At 50.3% G+C, this 5,156-nt stretch overlaps 1 long non-coding RNA gene across 1 annotated transcript; it reads left to right on the top strand.

The window, feature by feature from the left end:
• The first annotated feature begins 876 nt into the window (after positions 1 to 876).
• On the top strand, positions 877 to 4,666 carry LOC131576697 (uncharacterized). The gene is made up of 3 exons (XR_009277043.1): positions 877 to 900; positions 2,112 to 2,229; positions 3,044 to 4,666. It is a non-coding gene; the product is annotated as an uncharacterized LOC131576697 (long non-coding RNA).
• Positions 4,667 to 5,156: the final 490 nt, after the last annotated feature.

Here is a 5,156-nt window from a genome sequence, read left to right as displayed (position 1 = left end):
GCTCGGACACGCGTCAGAATCGCATCTCTTTTCAGAAGCATCCGATCGGATGTCTTTTTAGGTCTTGTTCTCAGCTGTGTTCACAGCTGTGTGCAGTCATCTTTCTTTACAGTGGATAAGGACTTGTGCCGATTCAAAGGCAGGCAGAGGATTCCAGCCACAGGATTCTCAGGCATCCGTCTCCGCGGTTCTCGGAATAAGTCGTCCCGTCGTCATCTTTTTGCTCCGGGGTCATCCCAACCCGGCGGGCTCGCCTTCGGTCCCCCCTCGGTCATCTCGTCCAGCATTCCCTCGGTCCTCGTGAGGACTTTCTCGTCTCAGAGAGTTTTCTCTCCCTGTCGTGTCCCCTCGTCTCTCGTCTCATTTGTCACGGGTGTCTGGGGGTATTCGGTCCGGAGCTGCTCTGCCCTGCCGCCCGGCCCGGTTTTAGGTGTTCTAGGACAAGTCCTGGGCACTTGTAATTGGGGATTCGTAATAGGGGCTGTAGTTGGAGTCTAGGTGGTATTGTTATGTTGGCAGAAGGTGTCTGGAGCTGTGAAGTTACCCTGCAGCACTTTGACTTTTTTCCTAAATTTTTTTCAGATGCGGATGGATCGACCTCCCGGCAGAGCGCAGTATCCCAGATGAGGGGGTCCCCCTGACAAGGTCGGTCACGGTTCTTCTTTGCAGCGGGGCTGGAGTCAGTCACTGTGTTACAGCTCTGGTCTTTGTCTTTTTTTTCAGGAAGTAAAGCCCGATAGCAGCAGTGAAGGTGAAGCATTGTGAAGGTGAGCCTCGGTTGGTGAAGAGAAGCAGTTGTTCTTGCTGGGGTCTCAGTTTCTGCTATAACTTTAATCCCTTGTTTTTCTATTTTAGGTGGTCTACTTGCAAGGTATCCCAGCCCAGGATGCCAGAGGACAGGTGGGTGCAAGCTCTAAGTGTGTTTTGGTGTTTAAGTCCCTGGTTTGCTGATAATGTTTAGTTGTCTAAGATAGAATGAAGGAACCACATGACAAATCCCACCTTGTGGATCCCGACACGAATCGGTGTCACGGACAGGATTCTGAGAGACAGAAGGGGTTGCAGATTTGTTGTGCACTCAGTATCGGGGGAAAGATGTTTCGCCTCAGCCCCCCTAGCCTGCCACGCCGGTGAGCAGTGTCTAGAAAGCAAGGGAGGTGATTCGAATTTTTTAAAAACCGCACACGCCTAGATGCAAAGCACCCCACACTCGTTTGAGGGCTCTGTCTTCAGAATTTTCCAAGGGATATTTGAGTACAAGAGTTTGGACTGACTGATTTTTCTGTTTAAAGTACTTGTTTGCTGATAATGTTTAGTTCTCTAAGATAGAATGAAAGAACCACATGACAAATCCCACCTCGTGGATCCCGACACGAATCGGTGTCACGGACAGGATTCTGAGAGACAGAAGGGGTTGCAGATTTGTCGTGCACTCAGTCTCGGGCAAAGACGTTTCGCCTCAGCCGCCCCTAGCCTGCCACGCCGGTGAGCAGTGTCTAGAAAGCAAGGGAGGCGATTCGAATTTTTTAAAAACCGCACACGCCTAGATGCAAAGCACCCCACACTCGTTTGAGGGCTCTGTCTTCAGAATTTTCCAAGGGATATTTGAGTACAAGAGTTTGGACTGACTGATTTTTCTGTTTAAAGTACTTGTTTGCTGATAATGTTTAGTTCTCTAAGATAGAATGAAAGAACCACATGACAAATCCCACCTCGTGGATCCCGACACGAATCGGTGTCACGGACAGGATTCTGAGAGACAGAAGGGGTTGCAGATTTGTCGTGCACTCGGTACCGGGGGAAAGACGTTTCGCCTCAGCCGCCCCTAGCCTGCCACGCCGGTGAGCAGTGTCTAGAAAGCAAGGGAGGCGATTCGAATTTTTTAAAAACTGCACACGCCTAGATGCAAAGCACCCCACACTCGTTTGAGGGCTCTGTCTTCAGAACTTTACAGGGGATCTTTGAGTACGAGAGGTGGCACTGAGTGGTTTTTCTTCTGTTTAAGTCCCCGGTTGGCTGACAAGCTTTCGTAGTCCAAGATGGAATAAAGGAACCGCATCAGGAATTCCACCTTGCGGATGGTGCCAGTCATATTTTCTGTTTTGTCCGAGGTTCCGTGCAGAGAGGCAGAGCCGAAGTTTGCGATCGGCCGCACCGAAGCCGGCGCGGGGGACGTCTCGACGTACGCATCCTATCGAGGATGGGTCTTGTCCTATTACGTTACAAAAGGTAAGCGTCACAGGTGGAAGTTGGGATCAGGGGAAAAGCATTTATAATCAGTGGAGCCAATTTGAAGTTAAGGTACAGGACAGGGCTGTAGTGGGGTGGGCCCCTCTGAAGCCAAGGGAGAGGGTTTCTTTTCGAGCTCCCCAGAGCTTTTGCCGGGCAGGGCAGTTCCAATCCATCCTCTCACGCTCTCGCGTTTCACGTCGTCGGCCGTCTCAGCCTCTCGACGTCGTCGTGGATTTTTTCGTCCGAGGAACCGGCCTTCGCGTCCCCGCGGCTATCGCCACGTTCACCCGGCAGACATCGCCTGCGCTCGCCTCTGTAAAAAGTGCCTTGTGCTGTGCTCGCCTCTGTAAAAAGTGCCTTGTGCTGTGCTCGCCTCTGTAAAAAGTGCCTTGTGCTGTGCTCGCCTCTGTAAAAAGTGCCTTGTGCTGTGCTCGCCTCTGTAAAAAGTGCCTTGTGCTGTGCTCGCCTCTGTAAAAAGTGCCTTGTGCTGTGCTCGCCTCTGTAAAAAGTGCCTTGTGCTGTGCTCACCTCTGTAAAAAGTGCCTTGTGCTGTGCTCGCCTCTGTAAAAAGTGCCTTGTGCTGTGCTCGCCTCTGTAAAAAGTGCCTTGTGCTGTGCTCGCCTCTGTAAAAAGTGCTTTGGCTTGGAGCTGCCCTGCCCTGGCACATAGTTAGAGTTAGGTAGAACAGGTATAAAAGGTTATAGGTCCTGTTTTCTATGAGGTTTTTGTGTACAAAATGTGTGGGCCTAGAGGGGGGCTGAGTCCTAGCTACCATACAATCCCTCACTGACCACCTTGTGTTGTCTTGCAGGTCTCTGATGCCTATTTTCTGAGGATCTACCATTTGATGTTGAGAAGCAGCAGCGAGAAGATGTCTCGGGGCATTTTGTGCAGCACAGTGTTTCAAATAAGGGTTGCGGTCACTGTGTGAGTTAGAGTCTCCTGCTGTGTGTCAGGGCGTGTCTGTCTGTGAGAGTCGGTGGGTCTGGGTGTGCTTGTGTGTGTGCGTGTTGTGCGGTTCTAACCTTGTGTGTATTGCTTTTGCTTTTCAGGACTTTAAATTCACTTTTAAATTTAGAATAAAAAATCCCCAGCTGGGGGGGTTTTTTTTTTTCCCTCCCAGCTGGGGTTTTTTTTTCCTCGGTCCCGGCCGGTTGGCGAGGCGACAGTCATCGCCTAAGTTTGGGCACGGACCGGCCCCGGACCGGGGTTTTCGTCAGGCAGGCTGATTTTTGAGGCCCCTGGGAACCGAGTTCCCGTGGGGTAGGAGGGGGGTGTGTGTGTGTGTGTGTGTGTGTGTTGTGCGGTTCTAACCTTGTGTGTATTGCTTTTGCTTTTCAGGACTTTAAATTCACTTTTAAATTTAGAATAAAAAATCCCCAGCTGGGGGGGTTTTTTTTTTTTCCCTCCCAGCTGGGGTTTTTTTTCCTCGGTCCCGGCCGGTCTGCGAGGCGACAGTCATCGCCTAAGTTTGGGCACGGACCGGCCCCGGACCGGGGTTTTCGTCAGGCAGGCTGATTTTGAGGCCCCCGGGAACCGAGTTCCCGTGGGGTAGGAGGGGTGTGTGTTGTGCGGTTCTAACCTTGTGTGTATTGCTTTTCAGGACTTTAAATTCACTTTTAAATTTAGAATAAAAAATCCCCAGCTGGGGGGGTTTTTTTTTTTTCCCTCCCAGCTGGGGTTTTTTTTCCTCGGTCCCGGCCGGTCTGCGAGGCGACAGTCATCGCCTAAGTTTGGGCACGGACCGGCCCCGGACCGGGGTTTTCGTCAGGCAGGCTGATTTATGAGGCCCCCGGGAACCGAGTTCCCGTGGGGTAGGAGGGGTGTGTGTTGTGCGGTTCTAACCTTGCGTGTATTGCTTTTCAGGACTTTAAATTCACTTTTAAATTTAGAATAAAAAATCCCCAGCTGGGGGGGTTTTTTTTTTTTCCCTCCCAGCTGGGGTTTTTTTTTCCTCGGTCCCGGCCGGTCTGCGAGGCGACAGTCATCGCCTAAGTTTGGGCACGGACCGGCCCCGGACCGGGGTTTTCGTCAGGCAGGCCGATTTCGAGGCTCCCGGGAACCACGTTCCCGAGGACCACCGCCAGCAGGGTTATAACGGGGCGGTTGAGAGGAGAGCGAAGGTGAGCGTGTGTGTGAGCAGAAGCCGGCTTCTGTGGCGAATGAGTATTGTGTTTTCTGCGTGCTCCTTGTGGTTTGGGGGAGCGGTAATAATGAAACAGCATGTATTGTCCTTTTCAGAAATGGTTATATTACGTTAATATGTATTTGGCTTGTATTGTTCTGTATTTGCTGCTGTGTTTCTCTGTATTGTTCTGTATGTGAATTAGGAGTTTTTCAGCGTGTACAGCAATTGTATTGTATTGTAATGCATTTGTATCCAGTTTCTATGTGTTTTTCTGTACTGTAAATAAATTCATTCAATAAAGTTGCCTCACCCCTAATAAAGATGACCCCCCCCACCCCTCCTCCCCAACCCCTGTGTCTTTGGTGTGGTGTAGTCATTATTTTCATTCTATTTCTTGCTTTTCTGTCTCTTTCTAACCTTATTTCTGTCTGTCACTTCCTCTATTTTTCTGTTTCTTTGCTCTCTGACTCCAACCCTTTATTTTCCCTCCAACTCTGTTTCCTTTCCTTCTAGCTCCGAGTTAGACAGACAGCAAATGGAGTCGATTCCTTTCCACTGTAACTCAGTTCCAGTGAACAGGAATCGTCTCCGTTTCCTTTCTCTCTACCTCTGAGTTAGACAGAAAAGAAATAGAGTCAGTTTCTCTCCACTCTCCCTCTGTCTCTTTTCTCTCCGAATCTGTTTCTTTTCCCTCTAGCTCCGAGTTGGACAGACAGCAAATGGAGTCGATTCCTTTCCCCTGTAACTCTGAGTTACAGGGACCAGGCATCGTCTCTGTTTCCTTTCTCTCCACCTC

This window comes from Poecile atricapillus, chromosome 2 (genome assembly GCF_030490865.1).
Source record: "Poecile atricapillus isolate bPoeAtr1 chromosome 2, bPoeAtr1.hap1, whole genome shotgun sequence".
In the NCBI taxonomy this organism is placed as follows: Eukaryota; Metazoa; Chordata; class Aves; order Passeriformes; family Paridae; genus Poecile; species Poecile atricapillus.
This window is presented reverse-complemented; position numbering and strand designations above follow the sequence as displayed.